The sequence below is a fragment of the Gopherus evgoodei genome, chromosome 3, assembly GCF_007399415.2.
Source record: "Gopherus evgoodei ecotype Sinaloan lineage chromosome 3, rGopEvg1_v1.p, whole genome shotgun sequence".
Taxonomy (NCBI): Eukaryota; Metazoa; Chordata; order Testudines; family Testudinidae; genus Gopherus; species Gopherus evgoodei.
The window spans coordinates 32,422,329-32,442,670 of NC_044324.1; positions in this window are offsets into that span (position 1 = coordinate 32,422,329).

Sequence of the window (20,342 nt, forward strand, 5' to 3'; positions counted from 1 at the left end):
GTCCCCTGAATTATAGGGTTGGCTTATGAACGGGTCATAAACATTTTCCATTTTTATTTATCTACCCTGGGTAGAGGGGTGTCGGCTTATAAATGAACTGGCTTATGATCGAGTATATATGGTAATTGAAATCCCCCATTATTTTTGAGTTATTTGTGATTTTTAATCTCTCTGATCATCTGATCCTTTGACATTCACAGTCACTATCCTGGTTCAGGAGTTGGTAGTTATTCCTACTCTTGTTATTCAAGCAGTAATTCTACTACAGATTCTATGGTACAGTTTGATTCATTAAAATTTTTACTTTATTTGACTCTATGCTTTTTTTCACATATAATGCTATACCCCCACCAGCGCAACCTATTCTGTCATTTCTATAAATTTTGTATCCTGTTATTACCATGTCCCATTAATTATCATTGTTCCACTGAGTTTCTGTGATGCCTATTATATCAATATTCCCATTAAATACTAGGCACTCATGTTCACCCATCTTAGTATTTAGACTTCTAGCATTTTTATGCTGTCATTTATAAAATTTGTCAAATATTCAGGTGTCTGCCTTCATGTGATGTAATTGAATGGGACTCTTAGTTTGACAGTTTCTCTTCAGTTCCATATCTTATCAACTTCTATCCTCTCTACTTTATTGGGTACAGAGTAACCCCTTCAAAAAAATCTTCCCCCAAGAGAATCTCTGCCCAAACCATGGGTCCTGCACACCTGTGGGCTTCCCCCAGGCCTTAGTTTGAAAAACCTCCTCTTCAATCTTTCCAATTTTACATGCCCTCATCTTGTTCCATCCTTCCTATAAGTACTTGCTTTCCCAAAAGATTCCCCAGATCCTAATAAATCTGAAGCCTTTCCAACCTATAACATTGTTACATCCACACATTGACCTGCTGAGTTACTACAGAGAATCTTTTTCTGGGTGCTGGCTGGTGAGTCTTGTCTCACATACTCAGGGTTTAACTGATCACCATATTTGGGGTCGGGAAGGAATTTTCCACCAGGGCAGATTGGCAGAGGCCCTGGATGTTTTTTGCCTTCCTCTGCAGTGTGGGGCACAGGTCACTTGCTGGAGGATTCTCTGCACCTTGAGGTCTTTAAACCACGATTTGAGGACTTCAGTAACTCAGACATAGGTTAGGGGTTTGTTACAGGAGTGGGTGGTGAGATTCTGTGGCCTGCATTGTGCAGGGGGTCAGACTAGATGATCATAATGGTCCCTTCTGATCTTTGAGTCTATGAGTCTATAAAAAATACAGTCTCCTTAGGCATTCCAGCCTGTATTTCACCACCCAGCCCTTAGACTTTATGATGAGTGGAAAACCACTTTCATCAAATAATGGGTTCTGATCTCAAGAGGCTAGACACGTAGCTGAGGTCAATATATAACTCAGACCTTACCCAATTATGGTGATGCCAATCCTTTAGCAACTAACATCTAAAGGTTTATTTATAAGAGAAAAGAAGAGTACTAAATGGTTACTCGATCATATACACAGAAACATTCCCAATGTTCTTATATCAGGTTTTGTAGCAGTGATGTTATAAACTGCTGGCTTGTAAAGTCTCTGGTAACTTCCAAAAGACTGGAAGGTCCTCAGTCCATAGTTCAAATGTGCTTCTTTTAGTTGCAAGTCCACAGTTCAGACAATCAGAGCAGGAAATAGGCAATGTGGAGATGATTCAAGGGTCCTTTTGTACCCTTTGTCAGGTGCTTGGAATTCTACTGTCCCAAACAAAGCTCACAGCATAGTCTGTGGAAAATTATTGGCACAAGATGGAGTGCAGGGGTCACATGAGGCTATCACATGTCTTTACATGGTTTGCTGACTCACAGGGGCAGCCATTATCCATATTCTGACTGGGGAGTGTCATAAACAGATAGCTAAGGGTTAATGTCTCTTTCACCTGAAGCACCTGACCAGAGGACCAATCAGGAAACCGGATTTTTTCAACTCTGGGGGGAGGGAAGTTGTGTCTGAGTCTTTGTTTTCTGTCTGCCTGCTTTCTCTGAGCTTTAGAGAAGTAGTTCTGTTTTCTAATCTTCTGTTTCTAAGTGTAAGGACAAAGAGATCAGATAGTAGTTATATGGTTTCTTTCTTTGGTATTTGCATGAATATAAGTGCTGGAGTGCTTTGATTTGTATTCTTTTTGAATAAGGCTGTTTATTCAATATTCTTTTAAGCAATTGGCCCTGTATTGTGTCACCTTAATACAGAGAGACCATTTGTATGTATTTTTCTTTCTTTTTATATAAGCTTTCTTTTAAGACCTGTTGGAGTTTTTCTTTACTTCAGGGAAATTGAGTCTGTACTCACCAGGGGAATTGGTGGGAGGAAGAAATCAGGGGGGAGATCTGTGTGTGTTGAATTTGCTAGCCTGATTTTGCATTCCCTCTGGGTGAAGAGGAAAGTACTTTTGTTTCCAGGACTGGAAACGGAGAGGGGGAGTCACTCTGTTTGGATTCACAGAGCTTGTGTCTGTGTATCTCTCCAGGAGCACCTGGAGGGGGGTAAGGGAAAAAGGATTATTTCCCTTTGTTGTGAGACTCAAGGGATTTGGGTCTTGGGGTCCCCAGGGAAGGTTTTTCAGGGGGACCAGAGTGCCCCAAAACACTCTAATTTTTTGGGTGGTGGCAGCAAGTACCAGGTCCAAGCTGGTAGCTAAGCTTGGAGGTTTTCATGCTAACCCCCATATTTGGACGCTAAGGTCCAAATCTGGGACTAAGGTTATGACATGAGTGGCAGTGGTTGGGATATAGACAGAATCCAGAAGCCAGTAGGAATATTATATTTTTCTTTTCTCTGCTAAGGGCTTTTTAGCAGAGAGAAACAGTTTGGTTTTAAAAGGGAACCAGAGAGAATTTTTTTTCTGCTCTCTCTGGCAGTTTGTGGCTTGAATGTTAAGCAAGAAGTCATTAAGGTGCTAATAAGAGTCTTTTGTCACACAATAGCACTCCCATTGAGAGTCATTACCAGCACTATATATATGCAAATAAAGTGGTTTTTCAGGTTTACTTAACATTGAAGATTAGCTAAAGGCACTGTTGCTAGGCAGACTTCAGGAGGCAACAGAGAACCTGCAGTTCAGAGGATAAACACCGGAGGGCACCCCAACACAAGAAAACAGGAATCATGACTTCTAAGGCAAAAATTAAGGCCGAAGAGCAATTCAAGAAGCTGAACACAGGCGACAAATGGAGATGAAAGAAAGAGAAGAACAAATCAAAGAGGCAGCACACAAAAGAAAACTAGAAGAAGAAGAGGTGGACCACCGAAGGAAACAAGCAGAAGAAGAGGCAGCCCACAGAAGACAGATAAAACTCCAGAGGGAAGCCCACCAACAGGCCATGGAATTAGAAAAGGCTAAGCAACAGACTCCAGCCAATCCTAACAACCCATCGCCCATTATTGCTCCACAGCACAGGAAATTTCCCACCTACAAGGCAGGTGATGACACCGAGGCCTTCTTGGAAAATTTTGAAAGAGCCTGTCTTGGGTACAGCATCCCGAAGACCAGTACATGGTAGAATTAAGGCCACAACTCAGTGGACCTTTAGCAGAGGTGGCAGCTTAAATGCCTAAGCAGCAAATGAATGACTATCAACTTTTTTCAAACAAGGCCAGATACAGGATGGGGATAACCCCAGATCATGCCCGTCGGCGCTTCAGAACCCAAAAGTGGAAACCAGAGTTGTCTTTCCCAAACACACCTACTACGTTGCAAAAACTATGAGGCCTGGATAACAGGAAAACAACTGTTCAAACCTTAGAAGAACTGCACCTCCTCATACAATGGAGCAGTTCTTGGATGGTGTTCCTGAAGACATCACACGGTACATACAAGATGGAAAAACCCAAAGATCTCGCTGAGGCGGAGGAGATTGGAGCCAGAACTGGCAGAAACAACAGACAGCCATACACAAAAGGCTCAGCCAGAGCCTGAAATACCCCTCAGGTGCACCAGCGGAGAGCGGTTCACTAGCAACGGAAACACTCCATCACCTACATTGCTTCCAGAGGGACCAAGCCCAAGTCCACAGTCTGAGGAAGAACTGGTGACCCCAGTCTCAAGGGAACAGTTTCCAGGCTGAGCAGGAAGCGGATGACAGCCTTCAGAAAGCTTGGGCTGGCGGCACGGAGCACCCCACCGCCTCTCAGCTCTTCTAATCGATCCCGGTTTGTTATAGACCAAGGACTTTTATACAAGGAAATTCTTTCTGGTGGACACCGGGAAGAATGGCAGCCGCAAAAACAGTTGGTGGTTCCAACTACGTACTGGGGGAAGCTCTTAAGCTTAGCCCATGATCATCCCAGTGGCCATGCTGGGGTGAACAGAACCAAGGACCGGTTGGAAGTCCTTCCACTGGGAGGGGATGGGCAAGAATGTTGCCAAGTATGTCCGGTCTTGTGAGGTATGCCAAAGAGTGGGTAAGCCTCAAGACCAGGTCAAGGCCCCTCTCCAGCCACTCCCCATAATTGAGGTCCATTCAGCGAGTAGCTGTGGATATTCTGGGCCCTTTTCCAAAAAAAGACACCCAGAGGAAAGCAGTACGTACTGACTTTAGTGGACTTTGCTACCCGATGGCCAGAAGCAGTAGCTCTAGGCAACACCAGGGCTAACACTGTGTGCCTGGCCCTAACAGACATCTTTGCCAGGGTAGGTTGGCCCTCCGACATCCTTACAGATTCAGGGTCTAATTTCCTGGCAGGGACCATGGAAAAACTGTGGGAAACTCATGGGGGTGAATCACTTGGTTGCCACCCCGTACCACCATCAAACCAATGGCCTGGTGGAAAGGTTCAATGGAACTTTGGGGGCCATGATACGAAAATTCATCAACGAATTCTCCAATAATTGGGACCTAGTGTTGCAGCAGTTGCTGTTTGCCTACAGGGCTGTACCACATCCAGTGTTAGGGTTTTCACGATTTGAACTTGTGTATGGTCACGAGGTTAAGGGGCCATTACAGTTGGTAAAGCAGCAATGGGAGGGGTTTACGCCTTCTCCAGGAACCAGCATTCTGGACTTTGTAAGCAACCTACAAAGCACCCTCCAACACTCTTTAGCCCTTGCTAGAGAGAACCTAAAGGATGCTCAGAAAGAGCAAAAGGCCTGGTATGACAGACATGCCAGAGAACGTTCTTTCAAGGTAGGAGACCAGGTTATGGTCTTGAAGGCGCAACAGGCCCATAAGATGAAAGCATCATGGGAAGGGCCATTCACGGTCCAAGAGCGCTTGGGAACTGTAAACTACCTCATAGCATTTCCCAATTCCTCACTAAAGCCTAAAGTGTACCATGTTAATTCTCTCAAGCCTTTCTATTCCAGAGACTTACAGGTTTGTCAGTTTACAGTCCAGGGAGATGATGCTGAGTGGCCTGACGGTGTCTACTACGACGGAAAAAAGACGGTGGCGTGGAAGAGGTGAACCTCTCAACCACCCTGGAACGTCTGCAGCGGCGACAAATCAAGGAGCTGTGCACTAGCTTCACCCCATTGTTCTCAGCCACCCCAGGACGGACTGAACGGGCATACCACTCCATTGATACAGGTAATGCTCACCCAATCAGAACCCCACCCTACCGTGTGTCTCCTCATGCCCAAGCTGCTATAAAACGGGAGATCCAGAACATGCTACAGATGGGTATAATCCGCTCATCTACCAGTGCATGGGCATCTCCAGTGGTTCTGGTACCCAAACCAGATGGGGAAATACGTTTTGCGTGGACTACCGTAAGCTAAATGCTGTAACTCGTCCGGACAACTATCCAATGCCACGTACCGATGAGCTATTGGAGAAGTTGGGACGTGCCCAGTTCATCTCTACAATAAACTAACCAAGGGGTACTGGCAAGTACGCTAGATGAAACTGCCAAGGAGAGGTCAGCATTCGTCACCCATGCGGGGGTGTATGAATTCAGTGTCCTTCCTTTCGGCCTTCGAAATGCACCCGCCACCTTCCAGAGGCTGGTAGATGGTCTACTAGCTGGACTGGGAGAATTTTCAGTTGCCTACCTCGATGATTGGGCCATTTTTTCAGACTCCTGGCCCGAACACCTACTACACCTGGAAAAGGTATTTGAGCGCCATCAGGCAGGCAGGACTAACTGTTAAGGCCAAAAAGTGTCCAAATAGGCCAAACAGAGTAACTACCTGGGGCACCAGGTGGGTCGAGGAACCATAAAACCCCCTACAGGCCAAGGTGGATGCTATCCAAAAGTGGCCTGTCCCACGGTCCAAGAAGCAGGTCCAATCCTCTTAGGCTTGACCGGATACTACAGGCGATTTGTACCACACTACAGCCAAATCGCTGCCCATTGACCGATCCTGACCAAAAAGACCCAGCCAAATGCAGTTAAGTGGACTAATGAGTGTCAAAAAGCCTTTACCCAGCTTAAGGCAACGCTCATGTCTGACCCTGTACTCAGGGCCCCGGACTTTGACAAGCCATTCCTAGTAACCACGGATGCATCTGAGCGTGGTATAGGAGCAGTGCTCCTGCAGGAAGCAACAGATCACAACTTCCATCCTGTCGTGTTTCTCAGCAAGAAACTGTCTGAGAGGGAAAGTCACTGGTCAGTCAGTGAAAAGGAATGCTATTGCCATTGTGTACGCCCTGGAAAAGCTGCGCCCATATATGTTGGGGACGGCGGTTCCAACTACAAACTGACCATGCTGCACTAAAGTGGCTTCATACTGCCAAGGGGAACAACAAGAAACTCTTCGTTGGAGTTTAGCTCTCCAAGATTTTGATTTTGAAATTCAGCACATCACAGGGCTTCTAACAAGTAGCTGATGCACTCTCCCATGAGAGTTTCCCAGAATTCAGTAGTTAAAAAGTGTTCTTAAAATGTTAAAAGTCTGTTAGTTATATACTTAGGAGTATATGTAAGGTGCATGTGTTGTATAATCTGTTTATTTTCAAGTTCTAGAAGAAAATCGCCGCCAGTGAGCTTCCCCACTGTCTGCAATTTGGGGGGCGTGTCATAAACAGATAGCTAAGGGTTAATGTCTCTTCCACCTGAAGCACCTGACCAGAGGACCAATCAGGAAACCGGATTTTTTCAACTCTGGGTGAGGGAAGTTTGTGTCTGAGTCTTTGTTTTCTGTCTGCCTGCTTTCTCTGAGCTTTGGAGAAGTAGTTCTGTTTTCTAATCTTCTGTTTCTAAGTGTAAGGACAAAGAGATCAGATAGTAAGTTATATGGTTTCTTTTCTTTGGTATTTGCTATGAATATAAGTGCTGGAGTGCTTTGATTTGTATTCTTTTTGAATAAGGCTGTTTATTCAATATTCTTTTAAGCAATTGGCCCTGTATTGTGTCACCTTAATACAGAGAGACCATTTGTATGTATTTTTCTTTCTTTTATATAAAGCTTTCTTTTAAGACCTGTTGGAGTTTTTCTTTACTTCAGGGAAATTGAGTCTGTACTCACCAGGGAATTGGTGGGAGGAAGAAATCAGGGGGAGATCTGTGTGTGTTGAATTTGCTAGCCTGATTTTGCATTCCCTCTGGGTGAAGAGGAAAGTACTTTTGTTTCCAGGACTGGAAACGGAGAGGGGGAGTCACTCTGTTTGGATTCACAGAGCTTGTGTCTGTGTATCTCTCCAGGAGCACCTGGAGGGGGGAAGGGAAAAAGGATTATTTCCCTTTGTTGTGAGACTCAAGGGATTTGGGTCTTGGGGTCCCCAGGGAAGGTTTTTCAGGGGGACCAGAGTGCCCCAAAACACTCTAATTTTTTGGGTGGTGGCAGCAAGTACCAGGTCCAAGCTGGTAGCTAAGCTTGGAGGTTTTCATGCTAACCCCCATATTTTGGACGCTAAGGTCCAAATCTGGGACTAAGGTTATGACAGGGAGTCCTCAGGAAGACTCACCATTAGACAAGTTTCTCCTATGGCCCACTGTTAGAAGGAAGTGTCCTTTAATGAGCCATTAAACCTGAATAGTTCATTCACAATGCTAGGCTAGACCTTGTAGGTGTTACCCTAGAAACAACACATTTAAGATATAGATGCATAGCCAATATTCATACCTTCAGATACTGTGATGATACATGGATTTAAACAGGATAATCTTATCTAGTCAATCATAACTTTTCCATTGACACCATACAGCATTATGGGATGTGGGAGATGTGGTATATCCCACTTCCCCATGACATACTTTGTAAAAGATTTGTTGAAATTGTTCACTTTCAAATGGAAGGTTAGAGGCTTCAAGCATTGCTTTTTATCTTCAAATTATAAATACATCGCTTTGTACCTGGACTACATCAGAGGCTTGGTGGTACACTGTTTGAAGCAGACAACCGACCACGGTCATGAAAAGTTTGGAGTTAGGTACATCTAAATGAATGAGGTATATTGCTAACTTCAAAACAATGTTGTAGACAATACAAGGAATATATCTATGTACCATTTATGGAAATATGTTATAATCCCCACTTATAATAGAAGAGTACTGAATCTTATATAGGATTGTGTTCTATGTTCATTTAATTTTCCTAGCATCTTTCCAGAGTTCAGTGCAATATAGCAAGAAAAATTTTCTCTCACAGTATTTTCCTTTGTGGGAGATCTGAAGTAGACTTTAGGGTATGGTAGTCAAAACATTTACAAGAGTAAAATGTGCCTCTCATAGCAGCAGCTGGCACTCAATAAATATAACTCAGGCATATAGACATGATTAAGTTTACTATACATACAATAGGAAGAAATACAATACATACAACAGGAAGAAACAAGCACACGCTGGCATAATCCAGTCCAAGTACTCAAGATCAGATTTTTAAAGGTATTTAGGTGCCTAAGGATGCAGATCTGTGGATAGTGGTATTTTCGAAATCACCTGTAATCAATGGGAGGTAAGCACCTAACCTGCTTAAGTACTTCTGAAAATCTCACTATGTGCTTAGCTTTGTCTTTAGAGGCCTATAAATGTAGTATCCTGTAACCCTCATATTCATCATTCATATGTGGTTGTGCTATTTCATAGAACATGCCATGAGATATTGTATGAAAGGTCATGATCTGCTGAAACTGACTGTTCTGTCAAGTATGTATATCATTAATGTGTATGAAGTAATGAGATTTTGCAGCGTAGCTGTTATTGAAATATGTTGTAAGTTTGGGAGTCTCCATTGCTAGTCTCCATTCACAACAACAAGGTGATCCACTTCCAGGAGGGTGTTACATGACCATTAATCAGCAGGGGAGTTGTAACAAGGGATTTACAATTCAGTAAGAGAAGCACCATACAATGTACTATGACTCAGCAAACCTCCTGAGGGCTAGTATACATTGGCCAATGTTAAAGCGCTGCCGCAAGGCTTATGTAGTCATGGCAGAGAGCGCTTAAAAACCCCAACCTCTACGAGGGGCGTAGCTGCCAGTGCTGATGCACTCTCTACACTGGCGCTTTACAACGCTGAAACTTGCTGTGCTCAGGGGGATGTTTTTTCACATCCCGAGCGAGAAAGTTGCAAGCACTGTAAAATACCAGTGTAGACAAGCCCTGAGCTAGTGTTTTCGGCACATGAACTGAGAATATAAAATAGGGGACAGTGGAATCATGCTTTTGCTTTTCTTCTCCCTCACCCATGCTGGAAGAAACAAGAATGCTGGGAAGACAATGACTTGAAACTGAAGAGACTGGTCCAGGGCTTAAAGGGGAAGCCTGTGAATTTAGAACTATAACCTACCTGCAACATCCAGTGGGGTGAGAAAAACTGCTTGATCTAAATGCTGCCTAGTCTAATAAGGTTTAAGATTTAGACTGTGCTTACCTTTTATGTTCTTTGGTAACTATCTCTGACCTTTTGAGCCCACTACTTATAATCACTTAAAATCTTAATTTAATTTAATTTAATTTTTAATTTTTAATTTAAATTACTCTATCTTTCTATAGTTAATAAATCTGTTTTAGGTTTAACTTAACACAATGTATTTTGGTTGAAGTGCTTGGGAAATTTCAGCTCAATTTACAAAGGCTGTCGTGTGTCCTTTCCACATTGAGGGAGGGGCAGACTGGGTAATAAATTTACATTGGTCAGGCTTCTGACCAGGGCAAGACTGTATATTCCAGGGGTTCAAAGCTGAGGGCCTTGGACAATTGCTGGTACCTTTCTCTGTGTGATTTGTGTGTGGCTCAGGGAGCATACATGCAATTTACCTGGGTGGGGGGCTCCACATGCTGTTGTACTGAGCGATGACAGCACCTAGAGCGGTTTGCTGCTTTATCACTAGCAAAGCATTGTGAGAGACAGCCCAGACTGGAAAGTTAAGGGGGCACAGCAGTACCCCGGTTCCAGGTTGTACCCTGGGGATCAAGTTACAGGGCCTAAATATCTTTGAAAATCTGAAAATCTGATTGTCCTCTGATGGCTATTTGGAAGTGTATGTGAAAAAAATGGGTGATCTTAGTCCAGTTCCAGTCAGATAGGTATCAATGGCATAACCACAACTGGCGCTAATTGGCAGACTTGAAGGCAGTCTCTACATCACTTAAAGGTGGTGCCTTCTAAACAGCTTTGATTGGAAGCTTGTGTTGCCTACTCATACTTTACCTGTTAAAGAAGGTTTCCTTCTGTCTGTGTTATACAGGAGGTCAGACTAGATGATCATAATCATCTCTTCAGGTCTAAACTATATGAATCAATGAAATGTCAATCCTGAACCTTTCCTGAGTTTTGAATTCACTCAAAGGTAACTAAGAAATTGTTTCTGCAGGAGTACCCACAAACAGGATGATCAGGGAAACATTTACACATTGCTCTGTATGCAGTGTTGTTTTCCTGAGGTGAAATTCTAGCCAGGACAGAAGGCTTGTACCAGACCCACTTAAATCCATTACCACCCAAATTCTACTCTATTGCCCAGCCAGAGTAGTTGAGGAACTGTGCGGGGTGGAAATTGAAAGTAATCTCCCCTCCTAGGCAATTGAGGCTCTGCTTCCACTCTCTGCAACACCAGTTGAACCCCCATTTCTCCCCTGGCCCTTTTTCTCTGCCACTAAGACTGTGGAATCATGTAATGGCACTTCCCTCGGCCCCTTCCCCTTAAACACCTGCTATGCATGGCCATATCAGGCACCTATTCAAGTCACAGTACAAGGAAAAGCAGCCAGCAGGTACTCTATCCTTCCCTTTAGGGCAGAATTATGTTTAGGGCCCTCCCCATCTCCAGAGGTAGGACAAAGGCGGGGAGCCTTAACATGCGATTTAATTAGTACATAGGTTTTGTGGGGGCTTTGGTACTGAGGTAAATTCCACTCTAGGAATAATAACGATGGTGTGTTAATTTGATGGAATAAATGAGCACAAAAAGTCACGGTATTATATGACCCTGTCACTGTCCAACATTAAACAGTGTTAAACAAGGTCTGGGGTTTGGTTTACAGACACTTTAGCCTGCTTAGTATCATAGCTAATGCACCATTAATTATGTTTATCCTTTTATTATATATACAGAAAAGAAGGAAAAACAGTTAAAGCATTTGAAATGTGAAGTATTAAGTAAGGCTTTTATTTAGTTTAACAATACCCTTCTTCCCTTTACCTTCAGGTTCCTTTCCCTTTAGGGAACCCACCTACATGACAATTTTTTAGGTGGTACTAAAGATCATAATAATGGTCCTTTTCTAGAGAAAGAGACTTTAATTGAGCTGGCCTGGAGCTGTTGTTTTTAAAGTCAAATCCCGTTTCCTACAAAACAAGACAAACAAACACAGGAGGAGAGAGAAAAGAACAGCAAAGATAGAAAATACAGCTTATGTCTTTAGTGTTGACTCTTATTTGCAAACTTTCTGTTCGAAAAAAATAGGCATGGCACTTGTAATAGGGTGCTCAGAAGGCCAGGTGGCCTAGTGGTTGGCATGCCTGATTGCCATCCCCTTGCTTCCCTGACAGAGGTAGCTCAGTCCTTAAGGAAGTGTGGTAGGAGGACTTGAGCCCTCTCTCTTCAGCAGGTCCCAGCCCAGCGTCCTGTGTGAAGCAACACCAGTAGAATCCTCTGAGCAGAGAGTCTAAGTCCACTGCTTGGGTCACCTTCCTACCTCTGTTTCTTCAGTTTGGGGCATGGTCTCCATAGTTAAAACAAAAGATCCAGACTAACACGGCTACCCCTCTGATAGTTCAAACAGTCTGTAGTGATTTGACTCGAGTAATGCCACCCTGGTGAACCTTTTGCAGTATCCTGCCAAAGCCTGAGATCCTCTAGGTGAGGTGGATGTAACATTGGAGGGTCCTAACCCCATAATGTCTCTATAGTTAAATTGCACAGTTCATCCACTGTTGGGTGCTCCTTAGCAGTCTCCCTTGGACAAGGACACAATGCTTCTTCTCTACTGGCTGTCCCGGCTACCAGGTTTGTAGAGACACTCCCCTCATGTAGAGAAGCAGAGCTACCCTCCTGCCTCCTCAACAGTCAGCCCTGAACTGAGCCCAGGTTCCCACCTTTTCTTCCCCCTCCAGGCCAGGCATTGGCTGCAGGTATAGCAGGATGGGGCTATCTGGGCCTATAGGGGCTCTTTCACCCTTTTCATGCTGGTGTGAGGTTTCTCAACCTCATCAGTCTTATTAGCCATGCTGAAATGTAGCTATATAGGGCATTGCTTTTAGCTTCCTCTCTGATCACAGGCTTACAGCAGTGTTGCACAATATCCTGTCTTGGCTGGCTAAGCCAGATTCTTCCTAGACAGAAGGAAAAAGGAGAGAGAGAGGAAAGGGAAGAAATTAGGTGGTGAAGGAAAAGGACATGTGGGGTGGGGGGTGGTGTGCTCAGGTGATGGTTAGGAATTAGTTGCAGATGGCAATGTTATCTTGGTCTCTCTCTGGCCCAGTTTGATCAGGATGTTTAGGTTTAGGATGTTGGAGGCCCAGTGGTGGATCCCAGGGTACCAGGAGATGTGGGGATGGCAGCTATGATGGTAAAGCTCAATCTTATCCAGATCTTCTCTCTTTTCTTCAGTGATTCTTGCAAGGGTGAGGGACGGTTAAGTAATTTTTTTTTATTTTAAGGACCCCAAAAGGGAATGATGGGTAGAATGCTCCATCCCCTTACTGTTTTGTGGACAAATCAGGCCTAATTCTTTACACCTAATTTTGATTCATTTATTTCTGATGCTAAGCTTTTTCTTGTTGACCAAGCATGATTTTAACACAGTCCTTGACTTAGATCAGTAGAAATGGGATGGTCTACAAACCCATACAAAACACAAGCAGGAAGGGGTTAAGAACCCTTTCCACCAGCACACAGAAAAACTAGCCCCATCCTGGCTCAACTTTGAAAAATATCAATTATGGAGACACACCCCAGCAGCTGTAGCTAATGAGGACAAGCCCAAGTATAAAGAGTGAAAGACGGGAAAAGTGTGGGCAAAAAAACTCAGTTTCAGAGTGACAGAACAGCCAGCATCAGGATTCCTGTGAAAGCCATAAAATCACTTGAAATGTAAGGGAGCCAGGACCGGCTCTAAGCACCAGTGTTCCAAGCATGTGCTTGGGACGTCACTTTCCAAGGAGCGGCACACTGGCTTTTCTTTTTCTTTTTTTTTTCTTCGGCGGCAGCACTCTGTCCCCCTTTTTTGTTGTTGTTGGTGGTGGTTGTTTTTTTTTTTGCTTGGGGCAGCAAAAAACCTGGAGCCAGCCCTGAAGGGAGCTAGAGGCAAAAACCCTTAATAACAATGGCTTTTTGACCCATTTATATTACATTTATGGACTTGGCCTTTTTGTTGAGTTGATTCAAACTACAGCTGCCCGGGTCAAGGATTGACCCAGGCTGTTTGACCTGTGCACAAGCTGGTGTATGTCACTGCTGACGATAGGCCTTTTTGTCTGGATTAATTTGATCTTCCTTTTACATCCTTTTTATTACCATTTATTGCTATAAGTTACTGTGACATTTTATGAACTTCTACGTTTTTACAGTTGAGCTATCAATTAGGGTCAATTTGTAGGTCCAGGTATTAAAACACTAGCCAGTCTAAGCCCTGTCATAAACCATAAAGATTGTTTGCATCTAGAATGACTGCACAACAGAAACTTTGTGTGTGGGGGGGATATAGGAGACTAAATATTTATAGAGAGGTGGCTGCAGTTGTCCTATAAATTATATCAGCATAGACTAACATACAGTAAAAAAAATCACTTCTCCCTTGGCATTTGTCTCTCAGCATATAATATTATACCACTGAGCACCGATTATAGTGTAGATCTTCCTATGGGCAACAGCTGGCTACACAATTTTAGAAAGAAAGGAGAAGCAAGCTGGGCTTTCTCTATGGTTGTTGGAAATCAATTTCATCATTTCAGTAGCTGTACTTTATGAATCTATTTCCAGCAGATTTGGTCAATCTAACCACACAAACAATTTCAGTGATGTCTTGTAAATGTAAATGTTAATCCCCTTGGATAGTTATAAGTCTGCCTAAAATCTTGCTGTTATAATACTGTCTGATTTACTGGATTCACCACGTTTTAATCAATATATTTCTAAAATTAGCCTTTAGTTTTTATATTAGCCCATTTTTCAAGGTATTTCGGTAACAAGTTTTATATTGCAGGAGTGAGATGACTATGTGCTTAAACTCAATAAAGCACATTAGCTTACTTTAAGATGTATATGATATGGGCCAGGTTTCCTTATTCTTAAAAATAATGGATATTCATTCTGTCGCCCTTAATGCTCATCCTAAGTGCCTTACTCCAGGGGGAGACCTATTGATTTCAGTGGGATTACTACTCACAGAGTAAGGTACTACACAGTGTGAGGTAAAAATAGAAGAATCTGGCCCCTAGTCAATTCTGCGAAGTAGTCCAGTCCCAATATTCATCTAAATAATTACTAATGAAAAAAAGTGAAGCAAACTCTTTGAGCTCATTCTACTAACTATTTCTAAAACACGGATCATTAGGTCGTGAGGCCTGAAGCAAGTTTTCTGAAAGTTTGTTATGACACCAATAGGCCCCTGATCCTCTTTCGTTAGAGTTTTGACATTGACTTCAAGAGGAAAAGGGAAATCTTGCCTTATAACTATGATCCTCAGTATCAAAGAATGGGGACAGGTGAATTCAAATTGGCATTAGGTTCAATCCCCTGACCTACATATAATGCTAAATCATTATATACCAAAGAAAGAGCTATTCTAATGCCATTTCTTCTTCCAACAACAATTTTAAAAATCATGAATTGCCTTGCTCTATGGGTTAGCTGTTTGGGTTTTTTTTAAAGAACTTTCCCCTCCATTTCCAAATGCCTGCTGTCTCCCTCAGGAGCAGATAATTTAAACTTAAATTAAATTTATCACTGGTGGCAAACAAACAGGTGCTGCTCAGTTCGGAAAAGAACACCTCTTTCAGCAACACCATGCCTTGTCAAGTTCTGACAGTAAATAAAGTACTTGGTGAAGCAAAGTTTTCTTTAAACTGAATAAGGTGCCCTGTATTCCTTGCAGACCTGGAGCAACCAGGGCCTGAAATAAATGGGTTTATTTTTTAAGATTCAACTAGCCTCCATGTTTATTTATGTATTTATTTATTTGAAATCTGTTGCAATTCTTGGTTATCATTTTTTTTCGTTGATGCCAAGAGTCCTTCAGACACAGGAGCTGAAAATGGTAATAATTTTAAGGCAGGAGTTCACAACCTTTTTCTTTCTGAGGCATCCCCAGCATGCTATAAAACCTCCACAGCCCATCTGTGTCACAACAACTGATTTTCTGCATATAAAGTCAGAGCCGGCGTTAGGGGGTAGCAAACAGGGAAACTGCTTCGGGCCCATGACACAGGGAGCCCCATGAAGCTAAGCTGCTCAGGCTTTGGATCAGCCCCAGGCTGGGGGCTCAGGGACTTGGGCTTCAGCCCCATGCAGTGGGGCTTTGGCTTTCTGCCCTGGGCCCCAGTTAGTTTGATGCTGGCCCTGCTTGATGGACCCCCTGAAATCTGCTCACAGCTCCACAGAGGGCTGCAGACCCCTAGTGAGAATCATTGTTTAAGGGACAGATTCTGCCATCCTTATGTTTAAAAGTACCACACTCAGAAATAGTCTACCTGAAATCTACAGTTACTCACTGAATAAGGCACTAGTCAATATGAATAAGGTGGCAGAATCTGAACCCAGATCACAGTAAAGATTGGCTCAAATCAACCACTCAGTTCCAAACACCTTCCTTTTCCTTCCTCCAAGCTTTATAATACAATGATTCAAACAGAAGATCTCTGATTCAGATTGATTCTCAGGAAAGTAGAATTATTGGTATATCCCTGTCTCCATGCTGTTCCCAATGTGGAAACTAGATTTGGGCCCACAGCAAAACCCTGAATCCAAGTATCTTCATATTATGTTCAGAGGTTTCAGACACTAAACCCAAATCATGCTCCCATGTCTTATGTATGACACTCCTGTTAATGCATCCCAGAATGACATTTGCCTTTTTTTTGCAACAGCATAACATTGTTGACTCATATTCAATTTGTGATCCACTATCACCTCCCTCGATCCTTTTTTCCCCATATTGCTGCCTAGCAGTTATTCCACATTTTGTATCAGTGCTTTTGATTTTTCCTTCCTAAGTGCGGTACTTTTCACTTGGCTTTATTGAATTTCAGTTTATTAATTTCAGACCAGTTCTCCCATTATCAAGATAATTCTGAACTTGAGTCCTGTCCTCCAAAGTGCTAGCAACCCCTCCCAGCCTGGTGTCACTCTACAAGTTTTATAAGTATACTCTCTACTTCATCATACAAGTTGTTAATTGAAATATTTAATAGTACCAGACCCAGGACAGATCTCCATGGGACCTCACTTGATACGTTCTTTTAGTTTGACGATGAATCATTGAACTAGCAAACCATTCCCTTTGAGTATGGTCTTTCAACCAGTTATGCACCCACCTCATAATAACTTAGTGTAGTTACTATCACAATGGTGTAATTGGAAACAGGATCTGATCAATGTTCTTCATTTTTATTCCCTGGGAAAGAGGAAGGATAGTGCAGTAATCAGTGTGCTAGCACTAGTGGGCTAGAGAGATTAAGGAGCTCTGGTATAAGCAAATTTCTTGAATTTTTTGGGGCCTCAGTTTTCCATCTGTAACATGGGGATAACAATCTTCTGACCTCACAGGGCAGTTGTGCAGGGAAATATATTTTGGATTGTGAGGCACTTAGGCACTCTTCCTAGCATATGCGCAACATGCCTCAGGTGGCATGTGACCAGGATCCATCACTGAATTTGGTCCATGGGTTGAATCATTAGCTTCCCTAACTTGGGCAGGGTACTGCCGGGGAGTGCGATTGTGAACACTGATCTATGCCTCTTATTTAGGCGCTTAAAGTCAGTGAGCATAAGATGCCTACATACTTTTGAGGCTCTGGATCTCAGATACTAGGGTAATGGGGCCAAGTACTTAAGATAGAAAGGTAGGCATTTTGACAAATGATGCTATCTCCAGGTGTTGACTACTGTCTAGAGTTTTCGATGGCTTAAGACATTTCAGCAATTCTTCATATGGTAAAAGGAGAACCAGCTTTCTGTGTTCATGTCTGAAATCAGCCCACAATTATGTTGTCAACAGGAATCCACCTTTATATTACACCTAGATTTATTTCACTCAAACAAACCCAGTGTTTGACTCCTGGTATAGAAACATGACATAAATGTGTCCTGTTTCTTATAAATGAGAATACAATTCTTAGTTGGAATGATGGTTTTTTCTTTTTCCTGAATAGTGAAAAATGTCCCTTTACTATTACAGCACTCTCATGGCCAAGATGGAGGCCACTCTGCAGGCAGCTCTGGACAAGAAAAGGCGTGTGCAGGCACACAACAGGGAAATTCCGTTCTGCCCCAGAGGCACCCGTTCCAAACCCCCAGAGTAAACATACACACACCAGAATAGTACAATGAACATACAAAAGGGAAATATTTATTTACAGATAAATGAATGAAGGAAAAATAACAGGAGGAAGATAGTGGGAGTGGTAAAACAGGGTTACATCCAACATGAGGACCCACAGGCCCAGTGGTCCTGCCATGAGGCAGGGGACTGGACTCGATGACCTCTCGAGGTCCCTTCCAGTCCTAGAGTCTATGAGTCTATGAGTCTATGGTACCACAATTTGAAAGGGCAGACACCAAGCAATGCATCTACACTCAAAGTTCAGGAGTCCTGGGCAGAGTTCCAGTCCAGTGGTGAGTCCTGGATGCTCCTGGTCATCTTTGGTGCCAGTAAACTTTCCCCAACAAATCCATCTGGTGCCCTTTCTTGCTGCCTGCTGCAAACCCACACAGAGCAATAACCTCCCCACTTAGCTAGCTACAGCTTCCCTCCTTATTCCAAATGCAAAGTCACAAGCCCCTAGGGTGACCAGATGTTCCAATTTTTATAGGGACAGTCCCACTTTTGGGGGACTTACTTTTCTTATATAGGACTCCTATTACCCCCCCCATCCGATTTTTCATATTTGCTGTCTGGTCACTTACAAGCCCCAGTACTCATGGCTCCATACAGCTCTGGGCAACAGTGATACTAGGTCCAGCTCTGTTTTGTCCTTCTGGATGATTCCTTCCTGGCATGGTGCTCTTCCTGGCCCCTGCCCTGAGGCATCCGCAGTTGGTTTCTCTGTCCCTCCAGGGCTTCAGGCTGCTTATCAGCTGCTTCTCTATGTAGGCCTTCTTGTCTGGAGATACAGACACACACCACTGTTGCTCTTCACTCCTCTGGAACAATCAGAACTTCCTCTGCTTCGGGACAAGGTTTTAAAGGAGCCATGATCTCTAAACTCCAAGGTGGGGACTACACCCTACAAGAGTGTGGTTACGATTCTCTGTGAGTGATACAACTTAAACCCCCAGTTTTAGGATTTAAGTGACATTTAGGTGGTACATTGACCTTGTACTGGAACCTCTTCAGAGGAGTGATTTTACTGCTATATGAGTGGCTCAAAATTGTTCTTTTTCTTTCTGAAAGGCTTTACTTGAGGGGCATGTTTTTGAAGCCCTATATTGAGATTTGGACATCTGCTCCTCCAACTACAGGATTTGCATGGATAAAGCCCTTAATGCTACTTAAAAAATTTACTCCTTCAACTTCAAATTGTCTTCTGGTTCAGGCCCAAAGTTCTGAGTCCACTAGGATCAAGGTCCATAGCTAGAAAATCTGAAACTCTTTGCATACAAAAGCTTCCACATGAGATAAAAGCAGCCAAACCCAGTTTAATCGAGGTGCAGAAAGGTGAAAGCACTTTACAATGTTCTGTCCAAATTTCATTTCCATTTGACAAAATCTTGCTTTTACTTCTCATCAAAATTCTGGCACATGCCATGGCAATTTCACCTTAGTGTATTGAGATGCCCTTTGCAAACTGAAAGTCAATTTTTTTCCACTTGAAAGATGTCATTATATCAGTAAATTTCCAGCAACCTATCAGGATGTTTACAACTTTCTTTTATGGGGTTGGAGAATAAAACGTTATATTATGCTTTGGGCATAGTCATGGTTGAGTGTTTGTTTTCAACCAATATGTATAAACAATAACAGATTCCTAACTTTAAAAAGAAGGGACTATACTGACCATAAATAATATCCTTTATGCAACTTGCCTAGAGGTAAAATCATCCTCTGGAGTGTACCAGTCTGCTCAGGCTTAATCTGGCATTTGAACCAAAGAGATTTTTCAACTTTTTCTGGAAATACAATGCTTATGACAGTTCAGACATTGCAAGAATCTACACCCTTACATTACTACTAGGGAGTTGCTGCACACTGTATCTGAGTCTGGATGGTAATTCTCACTTGCATTTACTGCAGTTTACCTCAGAAACAAGGAACGCAGGGCACTTTATTATCATAGTGTAGTCACAATTTGGTCTATTTCATGTAGTATTTTCACTGTTAATACAGGCCTAGTTTGTGGCCAGCTCCAGTGCCAATGTGCAAGGGCAGAAGGAGGGCATGAAAAGCCTTCTCCCTTTTTGCCCTTTGCTGCAGAGGAAAGACACAAATTCAAATATTGCCTGCCCCTGAGTCAAAGGATGAGGCAGGAGTAGCAGTGCTAGCCATCTTAAAGGGAGCGGGGAGAGAATAAGAAGGAGCTGGCACCATGGCCTGGCAGTCTTCCGCTTCTCTGTCCACCCATTCTTTCTGTGCTAGCCATTTCCACTCCCGGGGGGCACAGCAGTCACACTCATTCCCAGTGCGAGTTGGGTATTTATGAGATCAGGAGACTTCACTTTGGTTCTTGTTCTATGGTTCTCTCAGTATAAATAATGACCATTCTTACCAAAATATGTGGTTGCTCATTGTGACCAAACATAAATCTTGATTTTTAATATT